Below are 16,251 nucleotides of genomic sequence, written 5' to 3' on the forward strand. Positions count from 1 at the left end.
AGCTGTCATGCCGGGCCTCCCTCCCCGATGTAATTGAATGGAGGAATATTAGCAGAATTAGATTTTCCCTCCTCTGGCACCAACGGAAAGAGCAACGCAAAGCGTGATGATTTCGTTAGACCCAAACGACATAATTGCGTTACGATAACCTTTCCCGGGGTAATGTATGTTTGAAGCACTGATAATCGAGCCATTAGCGTTTCTGAATGAGGGGAAGGCGGACTCAGTGCTCGCCCAAGTTAGCAGCGATCTGAGGCTCACAAATGATCGCCACGGGCCAGGCGCACGTATAAAGAAAGCTCCGGTGCAAGTAGCCGACCTTTTCTGGTCGGCGCTGTAGTGGTTGTCGCGAGTGGTAATCACCTACTCGGCTCGTTGGAAGGTCCGCGCTGTTTTTACCCGTGACCCGCGACCGCGGGAACACGGGCGGCCACAAGCCTGGTAAATCCCAGGCGGGGAGGAGTTGAACACGCCGCGGCTCCCAGGCGAAACGCAACACCGCGGAGCGGCTTTACACCCGGCCCGACTGGTGGCTCTGCCGGGCTCCGCCGAGATTACACAAGAGTCCTACAGTGACAGGGATTTTCCACTAATTCTGCCGCGATTCCGAAGCCCTAGAAAAGCTCCGCGGGCGACTCTACTAGCTCGCACAGATCTTTTACGGTGGCGCACAGATGGTCCGATTACCGTGGTTTAAAGCTCGGCGCGATTTTTGACGGGCGCGGGCGGCAGGCAGACAAGGTGACGCGCGCTCCGTCGGCACTGTGATTCGACACAGATGGTCCGCTTGTCAAAATGTTGTGTAATCGCAGAAGGGGATTTGTCAAGACGAGCCAATAATAACGCCAAGGCGAAGTCAAAAGCTGTGGTTGCCTGTGATAGACGACCACTTTACTGCACAAGTTCTGACTGAAGCACCGTCTCGCTTTCTCAAGAACTTTCTCAAGAACTTGTAAGTTACTTAAGAGATTGCTTGTGATCATAAGAATTAAGATTAATCAGTAGAATGACTTTTAGATAAACCTATCAGTGAAGTGTTGTGTTTTTACTCCCATAAACAATATAAATCACGAAATAATAGAAAAACATTAGGGCATTAATTTTGACAGAAGATAAGCTTTTTTTAGTTATATATTTTTTCAATAAGTGAATTTCAGTATGTGAAGATATTTTCAAGGCAGATATAGAGAGTGCAATTGGTATAATAATGTTAACGCTTTGTGACATTGTTAAACAAATAAACATTGCTTAATTTTGTATGAATATTGCAAAGCAACACAAATAGAACCTTTACAAAACACAACAAAGACTACATAATCCATTTATAAGAGAGACAACTCCCACAGAACCAAAATATTTGTGTACAGACAACCTAAAATAAACAGGTTAAGTGAGATTCATAATGTTCTTCAACTGGTCCAAATTAAAGTGATGAAAACAATAGATATAAGGTGCAATTTCTTAATTGAGTCATCAGCTACAATAACAGGACTGACTCGTGGAGACATCTAGAGAAGTGTGTGAACAACCGTCTGAGATGTCTGGTGAAAAGAGAAGGCAGGCCAGCATAATTAGTTTTTCACACCATTGTGATAGTTGTCACGGGCAAATTGGATCCACAGAGCCAGCCACTTGCTCTTGTATAAAGTTACGCTGAAGGTTTAACAAAGCTGCGAAGACTATGGGTAGTCTGGGGTACAACTTTGTGCCAGGTTTGAAAATAAATAAATAAAAGGAATAAATGAATTAATTATTCCTACAAGCAGTACCATTTTTCAACGAATGCTAAATATTCTTGTAAAATATAGTCGTATACATGTATCACCTAACATATTATCAGAATCAATTTTATCCACCTTTATGTTCTTCTCCTAGAAGTCTTAAACGTGCCTCACTGGAACCACAGATATGTTTACTATAATGTTTGTCATTCTGCATATGAACACACCAAAACCGGAACTGTTCTAGTGATACTGTGAGACACCAACACAGATCGTCACAGCTGGGTATAATACTACAAAACAGGACTCTGTACAGAGACATATTTATGGGTAGTTATAGACGCATGTTGGTAGTATCCATAAGCACAAAATTTTCTCCCTATCTTGCTACTTTCTGGGGGGGGGGAGGAAATAATACGAAATGTGGGTATAGGATGAGGAAAATATACGATGAAATTATTGATCAATCGGGTTAAGGGTTTCTGGTGTAGTCTTAATACAAGTACTTACAGGAAAGGAGTCTTGGCGCCCGAGGACTGGAAACAACAATGTTCTAAGCTAATGGCCAGTAAATCCTACCGAGGTGCACAGGACCCTGACAGAAGTCGTTTCGCCCCGGGACAAGAACAAGATTACATTCCGCTCACAAAAAAAAGAGTACTAGTAGCGCCTCGCAGGAAAGACGGATGTCTGAGTGTCTTAATCAACGCGGACAAGGTTCAATGAAGCAGGCTTATCAAACGCCGCTGCAGGTAATTTAATACAGAGGGACGGAGTTTGACTACATGGTTGATAACCTAACCCTCACCCCGGGACTACCTGGGAGAGTAGCGCCCCCACGACACCTGTTGAGACCGCGGTGCCACGGCCATGCAGGCTGACCGTATCTCTACCTGCTGCTGACACAAGTCTATCTTTATGAAGACAGATCTAGTAGCCCTACCTGGTATCGCGGCAGGTGTGTTGTTGTAGCGTTACGTCCGTGAAATAAAAAAAAGAGATCGAGAGCGACCGCTGAGGGTGGCTTTGATGTACGGCCTGTGTAGCCCGACGGTGCCCAACCTCGTCCCCCTAGCCGCGGACCTCTGGATCCTTGCGGAGATAAGGGGCCACGGCGTGCCCGCCCTCTGCCGAAGGATTGACCGCTCGGTAATGAAATGGCATAATGCATGGACCCTGCCTCACCCCGCGTTCACGCGCCCAGCCACCGGTATTGATCGAGAAGTAAGTAAGGAAAATTCGATTTCCGCTCCCGCGCCATGACTATCGCGTGCGTCACAGGCCGCGGCCTGCGCTGCCCTGGCTTGTTTACGGCGCGACCACCGCCGCTGTTTACTCCCTGTTATTCCCCAAACCCCGAGTCCTACCCTCCACACAACACGCTCAGGTCACGCTGGGACCTTGGACGTAAAACCGTCAGGCACACTAATCAGGTTTGGAACGGAGATACTGGAGATTTCGTTTCGAGATTTTTTTAGCTAATTTCCCACCGTGCCTGCCCTAATAGGTTTAGGGTGTCAGAATGTGTTCGTGCACTTCACTGCACGGTTAAGATATTTTCATGGGCCGTTTAAAATACTGCCAAGGTCCTTTTAGATAACCAGTGGTGACATGAACAATTTTCTGTGACATTTTCTTTACATGATTAATAGCGAAACAGAACAACAAACAGTTCACACAGACAATTGCACATGTTGGGACAATTAAATCAACCATGCATCTACGCTGTGTTTAGTTTTGTTAATGCTCTGAGGTGGAAAATCCACAAATTTGTGGCTACTAATGTGTTTGTATTTAATTGAATGGCTTCAACATACTTTTGTAGTTTTCCTATACACTATCGTATAATATTTTCCTGATATAAAATGGATGTACAAGAAAAAGACTATGATAAAAAAGATAATGGCTGACAAAATATGATTTGATTTGAGGCACTGGTGTAAAAAATTCTCGGTGCGATGCTCCTTTCTCTACTCAAGGACATTATATAGGAATGTCCTTGCTGTGTCAAACTGTTTGAGACGTTGGCCGACCTTTCTGGCGTTCTTTCTCATCCCCCAAGGGGCGTCTGTTCGTCATGTCTGAGGGGTCGGGAGAATTACGCTGTCGCTCACGATAAAAACCAACCTGGCGCACAACGGCCACAGCTTACTCTCCAAGCAGAGGTTTTGGGTTATTTTTGGCGTGTTTAAGGCTTTTTTTATCGGGGTTTCTTTTTTGCACTGGAATTTTTTTTCACTTTTTAGGTTGGGTGGAAAAAAATGTTGAAGTGCAAAAAAGAAACCCCGATAAAAAGCCTAAAAGTCGTAGGTCCGTTTAAGTTCAGCGCTTTGCGTTTAAAGATGACTTTCTTGATATGTTTGTACGATATGTACAACGGACGGACCGAAGGAAAAAATGAGATTACACTAAGCAAATCAGACATTTAATCATCCATTCTCAATTCTCTTCCCATTTTCATGGCACGACTTTTCACAAAAGAACCAGACTTCTGGGTGAAAAGAAAAGAAAAGAAAGAAAGATCGCTGACTGGTTAAGTGAATGGGAATGGAGGACATCATTGTTACAGCAGTACAGCATAGCGAGAACACAGCATATGCCTCCTGCGGTTCAAAGAACAAGCGCGTCACGAAGTATCTAGTCTCCTCCAAACTCCTTTTGCAGGCTGAATAAATAGTAGAAATCGGCCTAAAAAGGGGATATAATTGGTCAGAGGAGTCGGTCGCCCAGAGAAGCTCCATTTTGCCTCCTCTAGCCAATTATATCCCCTTTTTAGGCCTTTTTTCATTCAACCTGCAGAAGGAGTCTGGTGGAGACTACAGTATAGCGAGAAAACAGCATATGCTTCCTGCGGTCAAAAGAACAAGCGCGTAAGTACGAAGTCATAATAAAGACCCATCTGCCCCGCTCACACCGAACTCACGGCGAGGGGGAACATCATCATCTTTATGGACTCCCCCCTCCCGGCGGGAGGTCGCCACGTCCCGCCACCGTCCCCTCAAATCAAATCGCCATTACGCCGCCTAGTTGACATCTCCTGCAGTTCACCATTCACGGGTTATCACGGGGAGGGCGCTCTGTCGGCACCGCGAGCGCTCGCGCTGTTAGTGTTACTATGGTTTACAAAAGAGAAATCAGACATAGTTCTATACATAGCTATAGTTTTAGACAATTACCTCGTGTTATTATGTAGATTTTGAAGTTATTTTGTACTCTGTGTTCTTTTATCTTTGTTATTTGCGATTAGCCTTCGAGTAGGAATTTGCAATAAACTTGTCATTATAGATGGGAAGACTGAATGGCTTACTCTCCAAGCAGAGGTTTGGGTTTTGGGTTATTTTTGGCGTGTTTCAAGTTTTTTATCGGGTATTCTTTTTTGCACTGGTGTATTTTTTATGGCATAAAAACGCACACATAAAAAAGGCCAAACACAGGAGATAATCCAAACCTCTGTTTGGAAGAGTCTGAATGGCTTACTACATTATCAGGTCCTCACAATCGGAGGAAAACGTGGTCTGACCCAAACTGTCCACACACACAACTGACTGTTGTGATGGACAAATACTGGAAATCTTTAAACTTTTGCAGCGATTTTAATATTTCACCGTGGTCGCTCCACTACAAATGTATGAATACGCCACCCTACTGTGCTAAAGAATGGTTCCGACCGCGAATTTAAAACATCGCGAAAACCACTCTTTCCCGCCCACCACGAAATAAAACCATCGCGAAAGTAATTTAATTTACGGTAGGCAATGTAGTGTGAAGATTCCGTAGATACGAGACGAGTGGGCGTGTCTATGACGTGACCTATCACCGCAGTTAATATGCAAATCATGGTAAAATGTCGATCTTGATGATGGGATCACGATAGGAGTATACATGTAGGCTTCAACAACAAGGCTAGGGTGTGGTTCTAGTATCAGTGTCTGACAGGCGTCCGTCTATTTGCGATATGCTGCTCTTGTAGTAAGTGTTATGGAATATCTGAAAGACTAACCCTTATATAGTATCACATATGCTGCCGGCTGGCGCCCGGGTACTTGAGAAATATTCGGTGGCCTTGTTCCAGTGTGCGGCGGCAACTATATCAATTACCGACCTGTCAACAATAGAAGTATTGTGGAATTGTAAGGTTTAGTTGCAGACCGTATCCGCAATTGTTTTCATCCCTATGATTTTCCAATGTGAAACTCATACTGTGTCAAAGCAGACAAAGGTTGAGCTTAGATATCAAGTTAAAATGTACTAGATATAACTTGGCATTTGAAATTGTAGAAAGACATAAGCAAGAAGCATGAAAACTGCAGGGTCCCCCACTCAATTTCTCAAACCACAATGTTCAACAACCTTGGTTCACAACATGTATTCTTTGTGACTTTTTGATACGACGTAAGATTAAGGTTTTGATACAGGTTTTGACACAACAAAAATCAAACCCATGTCTTTTTCGAACCAGCCAGTAGGGGGAAACCTTGTCTTGAAATACTAGTATTTGTAAATACATGTATATATAAAACATTGCCAAAGCCAGCTACAATCATACCTCGAAGTCTTGGACTAAAGTTCTTAAACTTTCGAATCATTGGCAAATATAATAATGCTAAAAAGACTGTTTTAAGGTAGCATCTATAATATGCAATACCTCAGAGTCAAAACCCAGCTATAGTCATACACTCTAATCTTGGGCTAGAGTTCCGAGTATACTTGTCTATCATTGGCAAATACTAGTATGTAGACACTAAGAAGGCTGAAAAATGCCGTTTCTTGTAAAAGCAAAGCAGCATATCCTAAAACATTTCCCTACATCGCAGGCACCCTGAGTGTGTTCCTGAGAGCTGCCAGGCGTGACCTCTGTACTGCTGGCCGCCCTCTAGTCTGGAGCTTTTCTCCGCATTAAGAGTGAAAGACTTCACATTCACTGACAACTCCTGACGAAACCCAGCTCAATGTACATTGTCAAGCCGCCGTCCTGACAAGGGCCCACCCAGCTGTACTGCTGTCGCCCCGGGGTGTTCTGATTCTCAGGCAGCTCAGCTTGTCTGGGTTTAATGCCGCTGAATTGTGTTCTTCTTCCACACACTTATGTACAGCACATGTCTAGAGGTAGTAACGTGGTAACCTCCAAAAACTGGGGGGTTTGGGGGGTCTTCAGCGTCTTTGGGAGCTTTTATGTGCTATTTTCTGATTGCATATAGACAACATAGCCGGCCTGGTTGAATTACCCCCGTTTTAGAACTGGGCTAATCAGAAAACAGCCGAAGAGCACCAAACCCCCATAAGCCTGCTACGGAGGCTAGTATCGTGACTTTACGTGAACAGTTTCAAAGACAGGATTTAGCTGTGAAACTACACTGACAAAGAGGGCTTTTCAGAATAAGACATAAGAATTTGGCTTTCCGCCCAAGTCATTGAAAACAAATGTGAATAAAAGAAGCAAATAAACTACATCTTGAACAGAATGCGAGGTATGTATTTGCGGTGTGACGCAAGGCCAAGAATTAACAAAATTTTCCATCACCCTTTTGTACGTTGGCTATACTGGAACAAAGACAGAAAAGAGATGATAACAACCTTGGATCTGTGTACTACTAAACTGTTTTGTTTGTAAGCACGACAGCTTAGTTCCTGTTCATAGAATTCGCCTGTATATGCTGTTTATAAATTTGTCACGAATTTGTACCACAGAGTCGACACAGCTAGAGTTCGTCTCTTAAAAGAAATACAATACGCCAGGTATATGAAAAAGAAGACAAAAGCAGTAAACCAAAACATAACAAAAAGTATAAAATCATGAGTGTTGGCACCGAAGGTAAAACGATTCGTAAATTGGAGGCAGGAGCAGAATGTTTACAATTCATTGTTTTGGATAAACATCAATGCATTTTTCTGGTCTACAATTCGATTGTAACGTATTCACGCAAAAGCAATGTTAAGTTGTAGTTTTGTTGCCGCATTGCACCGACTTTCAGTTTCTTCATGTAACAGACTGAAATTCACAACGCACTGGAGACATGCGACGCTACCTGTCTGGTTCTATGTCTGTATCGGGTTGTTTAATGAAACTATTAGGCTTAGGCTTATCTGTCTGTAGCGCGGAGAATGCTCTATGTAGCCCTATAGGTAGACGGGGGACGCGTTAAGCCACTTAGTAACCCTGTGGGTAGGAAGGACGAACGAACACCAGAGTAGGTCACTGCAGAGATGCACGTTACAACAACGTCAGAACAATTATGGTATGTTAATAATGCAAAGATATTCAACATTTTCGCCTAGAGGATCAGTGGAATATTATGCTAATTAAGCTGAAGTCGTAAACAAAACAAAAGAGACAAAACAAGAAAACCATAACATAACAAAACAAAGCATCATAGTGTTAGTACCGTAAGCGACTAAGATATTTACCCTGTTTACTCTGATTGGATACATTTTACTGCACATCCTGCTCCATAATAGCGTCCAAAAGAAATTTTATCTCTGTAACCACTATATGCTCATTTATAAAAGATTCCATGACAAAAACGTGAGATATGTTTGTTACATGATTTTAAAATAAAAGTTATGAAAAGAAAACCGATCTGTAACACCCATCATAAAAAGTATTATTTCGCCACAACAATCCAACAGCCGCATGCAGGACTTTGTTGTTGTTCCACTTGTGTTCGAATGCGTGTCGGAAGCCGATGCGACAAGATAAACCCTTAAGAACGCGTTGACAGGTGTTTTTGACAGCGGGGATGAAGGAAGCGACTTGAGATGGAAATTTCGCTTCTTAAGGTCTCCGCTAGTTAATGCGGCCTTCGCCGCGTCTCTGACCCGGTGATTGTCTGAAGTAGGGCTACATTACATCTACGGCGTTTGAAAAAAACATGGGTTCCTGAAGATGACCGACAAGAGGACTGGGTAATCTCCTTCTCTCTCCTCCGTCCCGACACCTCCATTAACTAAAGCCCCCTTCTCCTGCCGGGGTGCTTCGGTTCGACATCAGCTGCGGGGTTCCACTTGTCGGTCGGCCCTGCGTTGCCCCGAATGACCATTACAAGGCGCTACAATTAGGTCCGTTCGCGGAGGCCGTCCCCTCTCCTCAAGGCGGCGCGCGCTCGATCAGATCCACCAAGCACGGACTAGCCTCCCGCACAGGCGCTTCTGGTGGCCTGTGTTTGTTCAAAAAGCGCGGGAGAGCTCACCGTATCGAGGGGATAGCTGTATGTTAATTAAGTTAGCCGTTTGAAAGACATTCTCAATCATTATTTCTTTTCAGGAATTCGAGAAGAAGTTACTAGTATTGCAAATACATACCCGAGGGCTAATTGCGCGTACAAGCAACATGTATGAAAAAAAAAATACAATGGTATGAGAGACTACGTCTAACATTACACTACATTCTAGAATCTACAACATACATGGTGCAATTTTTTCTTTTCAGGGCGCCGAATGCAAGCCAAATTTCCAAGCAGCCAATACTTTCGCAATGAACAACGAATCACTGAATTGCGAATCAATGTACACCTCTTTGAAAAGAACACAAGAGTATACACTACTGCACAATATAAAGCCTAATCTCCAAGCAGATCGGGCCCTATCGGTGGCAAAAAAGACAGTACTAGTATCAAATTGGCCAAGCAGTATCCATTAGCCAGAGAAGCTCCGCGGCCACCGACGGGTTGGTGGGGATCAGAACAAAAAAAAAGCTGCCATATATAAAAAGGTAACGATCATTCCCCCACAACCTCTGCTTGGAGAGTAATAAAGCCAGCCCGTCAGAAAAGCCTGCACACGAGGCTAACACGAGACCAAATGACCCGCAGCGACGCCTTCTCTAAAGTGGTCTCAGTGCCAGACCTTTTGGCGGCCCGTAAATGTACGGGCTTTCCGTGTGCCTGCACCCGATTGGCCGCCGCGATTCCGGGGGAGTGCAGACGCATCTTCCGGGCATCTCCTGCCCATTTATTGGTCACTGAGGGTCGTCCATATCCTGACGGAATAAAACACATTTACGACTCAACGTGCCTTTCTCGAGATGACATCGCGTCTATCTGGAGAGTGACGTGTCGTCCCCGACTCCGGGTTGCAAGGATGTCGTAACGGTTCGGCGACTGTTGCAGAAGTTCTAAACTCCCCGATTTTGTATGCCAACAATTCTACAATTTATCCCAATTTCTCTTAACTTACAGACAAAGAAAAAAATCTTCTTCTTTTAATTGTCCAAAACCCACAAATTTCGGAAAAGGTGGGACATTGCGTCTTCCATGGTTTACAAAAGAGAAGTCAAAATCTTGAGAAATAGTTTTAGACATAGATTTGGTTTTAGAGAATTACCTTGTGTTATTATGTAGATTTTGAAGTTATTTTGTACCCTGTTTCAATGTTCTTTTATCTCTGTTATTTGCAATTAGCCTTCGGGTAGGAACTTATCTATTATAAAAAAAAACACGTTACGTTATGTAACGGTAACGTTACGTAACGGCGGTAATTTTGATTTGATTTTGATACCGAAGAATTTTCAAACATGATGAGAAGGATCTACAGCCTTTTCGGTAACAAGACAGCAGAATTTTGCACAACAGGTGCACGGCTGTTCCATGAATGCCCTCGGTTTGCCATCGTACGACGATAGCCACGCATTCAAGTACCAGAGTTATCAACCAAGGATTGAGGTTTTCAAGAATTCATTCTTTCCTAGAACTATCGCAGAGTGGAACTCACTGTCACCAAGTACAGTAGGGGCATTGTCAATAGATAGCTTTAAACAATCTCTAGAGCTTGAAGTTCAAGGGTTAGGTGTAACAAGTCGATCGGTGTAATATAGCCAGCTGCCGCCGCGCCGCGTGCCTGCGAAGCTGGTGTGTTACGCCGAAAGGCGGTTATACCGGCTATACAGATACAGATACAGATGGCTAGGCCCTTGCCTCAGCTAGAAATTCCAGGCGATGGTTTCTATCTTGTCTACGTCCTTCAAACGTCTGTGCTCTAATCTATCTTTAAAAAGGTAGTAATATGTCCAGTATCAATGGAAAGTTTGGAAACAAAAGTTTTTTGTGCAACTTTTCTCCAAGAAAGCAGAGTCCTCATCCGAAGGACATCATCGCATTTGTCCCTAAACAATACAGATTAGAGAGTAAGTTTTCCTTGATGAAAAGATTAGAGCTTGTCTTTTTCTGAAGTGAATCAAGTCGTATAGAAACTTGTGATACTAGTAATTGCCGAGCAAACGCTCGTAGGAACATTCCTATCTTCATTTTGCTTTTCCAATATCCAAACACCTACATTAAACGGAGAGTTGATACGAACATAACATCTCCATCCACGATAATGATATCAAATCCGTTCCTAGCTTTTAACGCTATCTGTGGACAATTCCAAGATTTAAGCGAGACTGTCATTCTTCCTGCCGGGTTGTTGTAATGTTCACTGTATATCGCGACCTCATTAGCGTGTGGCGAGCTTTACCGCCGAGCTTTGAAATAAAGATTTTTGCGAAGACTGGAAAATCGCGGGTCAATCAGAGAAGAAGTCCTCCAGGACGCGGCGTGCAGCGGTTTTCCAATTTAACTCATTGCCTGCCTCCCGTCTCGGGACGCCCGGCTCATTTCGGTTCCTCCGGGCGTCGCCTGTCGGACCGTTAGAAAGCACCAGCCGATACCTTCCCGCGAGCATTCCGAACGGTTACCTGTCGATATGGTCTTTGCGAGGCGTCCCGGTGGGATGTTTCCATCCCTTTAAACAGCAAACTGCCCGGAAGAAAGTCCTCTTCTGGCGCTCCTGTGAGTTTTTTTCCGCGCGTTGTCCCCTTCTAGGGATGTTCTCTGTTGTCCCAGTGAGCGGATAACGTTGTGTTACCCGGGGCATCACCTGTGGCGATTCTAAAGCCTCTATTCACTCTCGCCGCCGGCGTATCTTTACTCTTTCTGCGGAGTCTTAACTTGTGAAACACGAAACAATCCCCTCAAGATTGCGCGCTTACCACGGGGAGCGGGCACACGGCCCGAGAAAACGCGACCCTGGAGGAACGCCGGTGGCAGACCATCCACGCGAACTCCCCCATGAGACCCGCTACTTCTTGGAAAGGTTGGAAGAAGTTTTTGGAGACGGAAAAGTTTTCTGTTAGACATGACGTGTGCGCTGGTCGAAAGAGAATCGTCATCACTTTACGACCATTGTGCGTTATAGCAAAACTACAAAGCAAATTATGTGTAGTAAGAGTTGATCCCAAAAATCATTTGGATGATTGTTTCTTATATTTTGTTACCCTGTAAAATGTTAGACTATGTTAATGATGAGCTATTTTACTTAAGACCTGACTCAAATCATCATTTTTGTATACACCAGACAGCGTTTTCTGTGGGACACTCCAGACAAAGCGGTGATCCGATTGTATTCTTGCACACCAACAGCAACATACTGGAAACGCCATCCAAAACACACACACAAACACACACACACACACAAACAAACACACACGCACACACATACGTGAATCTTACTACTGTGACGCAAGCTCACGTTATACAGTAATATCTAAAGCCTCACAAAGATGGCCTTCGATAAAAATAGACTCCACAGCATCCCTGTCGTTCCCAGCATCCAGGATCCCCAGAAATACACGCACCTGTTCCATCAACGATTTTCCCATCAGCTAGTGGACTAAGGGTGGGACAAGGTGAAGGCAAAGTGGAGTGAATCTCCACACTACATTCACCCACCCGTGAGCGAAATGGTCTGTATGATATTATAGTGGAAATAACAACAACAAAGTCGTGCGTAGAATAGATACAGAGGTCGAAGCCATCGGTTCCTATCCCGCATCCTCACTGTCAACTCACATTAGAAAGGGTACGGCTATCTACCACCGACTAAACATGTTTTGTTTTTGGCTCAGAAATACATCAAAACAATGGGTTCAATGCATTGTGTGTGGACAATTTTTCCTCATCATTTTTCAGTATTAAGAAAGCACAATATACTCGCCTTACTTTCGCAAAAATTCGTGCAATATGATTCTCATCTGGGACTGACTTGTAGATATGTATATGTGTGTGTGTGTATCGTTGATAAAATCATTGTTACATGGGAATTTTGTGGTGCCTGCGCTCGAAATGTTGACATTTGCGTCATGCCGCAATTTTCCCTTGTTGTTCGCCAAGCACGGCCGCTCATATCTGCGCTGTTGTCACATCCGCGTTCTCCCCATACAGCCCCGTCCTCCACCCCTCCCTCCCTCTCCTACACAGACACACAGTACAGCTTCTAATGAAGGGAATCACGCGCCTCTCCTCACAGAATCAATGGCCGATCGCTATCGTGCAAATTAATTTGAGGGAAAAGTGCACCGCGGTAACGATCGCAACCTATGTTTGTTAAACAGGTGAAAATGTATTTTATCTGCAGGGCGAGGCATTAGAAGGATAAGGCCATCTTGTATATTTATCATTTAGCGAAGCCCTTTGAATTATATATGGCGCAGAGCGGGCCGAAAGCCAATCTGGAATTCTAGACATAATTATAGTTCCTCGCAGCATCTCAACTATCTGATGCGAACAGACTCCTGCAATTGTGCGCCGATCTCGTGCAGCTAAACGGCCGTACAGGTATTTCAATCTGAAAATGTTCTGAATAGGTTTTGTTGGGATAATACTGTGGTAGCGTGTCCCAAATAACACACAAGGCGCGGCGAGCTTACATATACACACGGTATGACGCGCCGAAGGATGTAATTTATGGTCGCCGCATCCGCATCAACATCGGGCAAGACAGCCGTGATTCTGCTCCCGAAATAATATGCATTCGTTTTGGAAGCTGCGTTGATCAAATTATCGGCAGCGTAATTTGCTTAAAATGCTGCTTCTTCCAAGGAAATGTCAGGGGTCGGCTGTCCCACAACCGCAAAATGTCACACGCAATTTCCACCCTCCTGATACCCTGCCATCGCACGGAAAAAAACGGGAATAGATCCGAGAAACAATTAGCCAGATCATCATCTAGATAGATGAAGTCGAGAAGTGATATTATCGAGATGATATCACAGAGGAATTATGCGTGATTTGGAGAGGAGAGTATCGATGTGTGGATGTTGAGGTGTGATACGGGAGGCGCACAATGTGTACGCGGATGTACATGTACGGGTAGGATGCTCTGAGATTTTCACACAGAGATAAAGAAATATAAAACAAACACAAGGTCGTTAAAAATATCACCGCATACGTGAAAGCTCTGTTGTGATTTTGTTGACAACAGCGTAAGAGCTGAAAGCCGGGATGCCAACCTGAAGTCCGCTACATGAGGGAGGGCGCTATTTTGTTCAGCTATGACATTCGGAATTTTGTAACGTCTCTGCCTCAGCCGCTATTTATTGTAGAGCCAAACTGGAATTCAATATAGCGTCACCCGAGACTGAAAAGTATAAAGATGGTTTACTGCGTTACATTTGGTGAGGAATATACCCGATCCTGCGGTCTATCCAGTCGTTTGTTTTCCTGATCCCACGCGCCTAAAGATGCGCACACAAATCTTCGCACCTGCCACAGCGGTATGTACCCTTTCTTCACATAATTCTACACTCAGAGACGGGCAATTAAAGGACGAGTGTTTACGGACCTGGTGCTATAAATGACGTGTTGTGCATTGTGACAACAGTGGACTGTAAATAGAACAACAAAGACAAAGTGCGCACATCCCTCAATAGACGGAGTGGAGCATACACACACTACCGGGAATTGTACGCGCCAACAAGTATACACATACGTACGGATATTCCCGAGCAAACCATCCTGGTGTTTGGAACTATTGAGTACACTGACCTTCAGTATACACAACGACATAAGGAGAATGAACCTTAATTGCACTACGGAAAGGAAAACAAAGACTTAAGCAGTGGATATGATCCGAACATGTTTAGATATAAAGTATCAGTCTATATTTTACGGCAACACACTTGGATATTGCACCACGTTTTCAGGACGTTTTTATGTAATGCAAAGAAATGAAGTGGTAAATCTTCATTTTTCGTTTCGGTAATATTCACAGTGAATCATTGTCAGAATATCCATCAAAATACTGTTGATTTCATAATTTTTTGCGATTAACGCTCGCTGGTATTTCAGTCGCAAGTACATATATTACAAAATGTGCAGTATAGCATCGAAATCTACAATCTTCAGATTGCAACGGATTTAGATAAAATTTTGCTGTCTTGATTCTAATCTTGTGGTTTTATACGGTCTTAATCTTGAAGTGGATTTGCTGGAATTAAAAGTCAATTGTCCGGTGGGGCCCCTTCAAACCGTCCAATGACAAACACGCAAACGGGCGAATGTCTGAGGAAAAATTCAGCGCAACGATCTCGATTTCTAAACCCTTGACAGAGTAGTATAGGACAGAAAAGCTGTTGTTTTTCGTTATCTAAACATAGGAATATTCTCTATACAAAATCTAAGCCTCAAGACGGTATAGATGTACATTTTATCGAACATACAAAATATACACAACTGACGATGGTGACCCCAAACAATGCTGTTTCGGCACAACGAATACTACACCAGACAGGGCTGTATTGTCAACCTAGCAACACAGACGGCCACGGATAGAAGGAATAACAACATACATTGTTGGCAAGGAGGCGTAATTTTGGATGCAATCCAGGAAATAATGTGGAGACAATTTAAGGTGGCGTGAGGTATGTTACACTGTCGCCTTACACACAAATTCTCTTGACAACGGAATTCAAACAATCACGTCTTGTTCTCCCTATCACCCAAGATTCGGATGCTAAACGTCTTATGAAAATAAGGAAATTCTCTAGACTTAAGAAAGGCGCAAACAGCGTAAGACGGAGACCGTTTCCACGCGTCAGCACTGAAGCAGAAGGAGAAGAAAATCGGAGGTACATTTCCAACATGGCGGCTGCCACCATACCTGTACACTATCACTGTTACGTTCTGACGCAAAACCCCCAACAACACACAAACGGGCAACGCGCGTGGGGAAAATACACAAGTCATCTCCCGAAGCTAGGGTATGGGAGAGACGAATGACAACAGAAGCGGGATCTGAGCTGCATGGTTATCCGTACAGTGGGCTTCATTCAGCCGGAGAACTCGAAACATTATTCACCTACCCGCCGTGGATTGGGCCCCAGGCATCCCGGCCGAGCTTGCCCCTCTGTAATCGCGGAAACAATGGCTGGCTCTGTACGTGACATAGACGGTCTGCGTACACACTCAGCAGCCCGACTGTACGCTGTACACAAGATACAGGCCTTTCCTCTCAGGCAGACGTATTTTTCTTTTGGCTGTAGAGTTCAACTGTTCAATCTAAATAGCGTTTTGTTATTACCAAGAGGCCCGCTGTGGAATATATGGCGGGGATTTTCCTTCTGGTGAACTTGTTGTTTAGGGAACGAAATCGTGTAAAACATGACGGGTTGAAACACAACAAGGGTCGTGGTGAGTTGTGTTTGGAGTAGTTAGGCTGGTGGAGGGGTTTGTGGTCGACCGTGAGGGAAAAGGGTCGAGGTGTTGACGGACATTTGGCG

The 16,251-nt window shown here is 44.1% G+C and overlaps 1 protein-coding gene across 4 annotated transcripts in view; it reads right to left on the reverse strand.

Annotated features, from left to right (window-relative positions):
• The window catches only part of LOC109471967 (GATA-binding factor 2-like), a 38,281-nt gene that overhangs the window by 16,655 nt on the left and 5,375 nt on the right, over window positions 1–16,251 (reverse strand). The window contains exon 1 of one of the 4 annotated variants that reach the window (XM_019771539.1): window positions 2,665–2,842. The exons of 1 other annotated variant lie outside the window; for it this stretch is intronic. The gene's annotated coding sequence lies outside the window, so the exon portion shown is untranslated. Of the gene's footprint in view, window positions 1–687; window positions 926–2,231; window positions 2,250–2,664; window positions 2,843–16,251 lie in introns of those variants that run through there. 2 more of the 4 variants (XM_019771548.1, XM_019771557.1) reach the window with 2 other exon arrangements.

The sequence above is a fragment of the Branchiostoma belcheri genome, unplaced genomic scaffold, assembly GCF_001625305.1.
Source record: "Branchiostoma belcheri isolate BF01 breed outbred unplaced genomic scaffold, Haploidv18h27 scaffold10, whole genome shotgun sequence".
Lineage (NCBI taxonomy): Eukaryota > Metazoa > Chordata > Leptocardii > Amphioxiformes > Branchiostomatidae > Branchiostoma > Branchiostoma belcheri.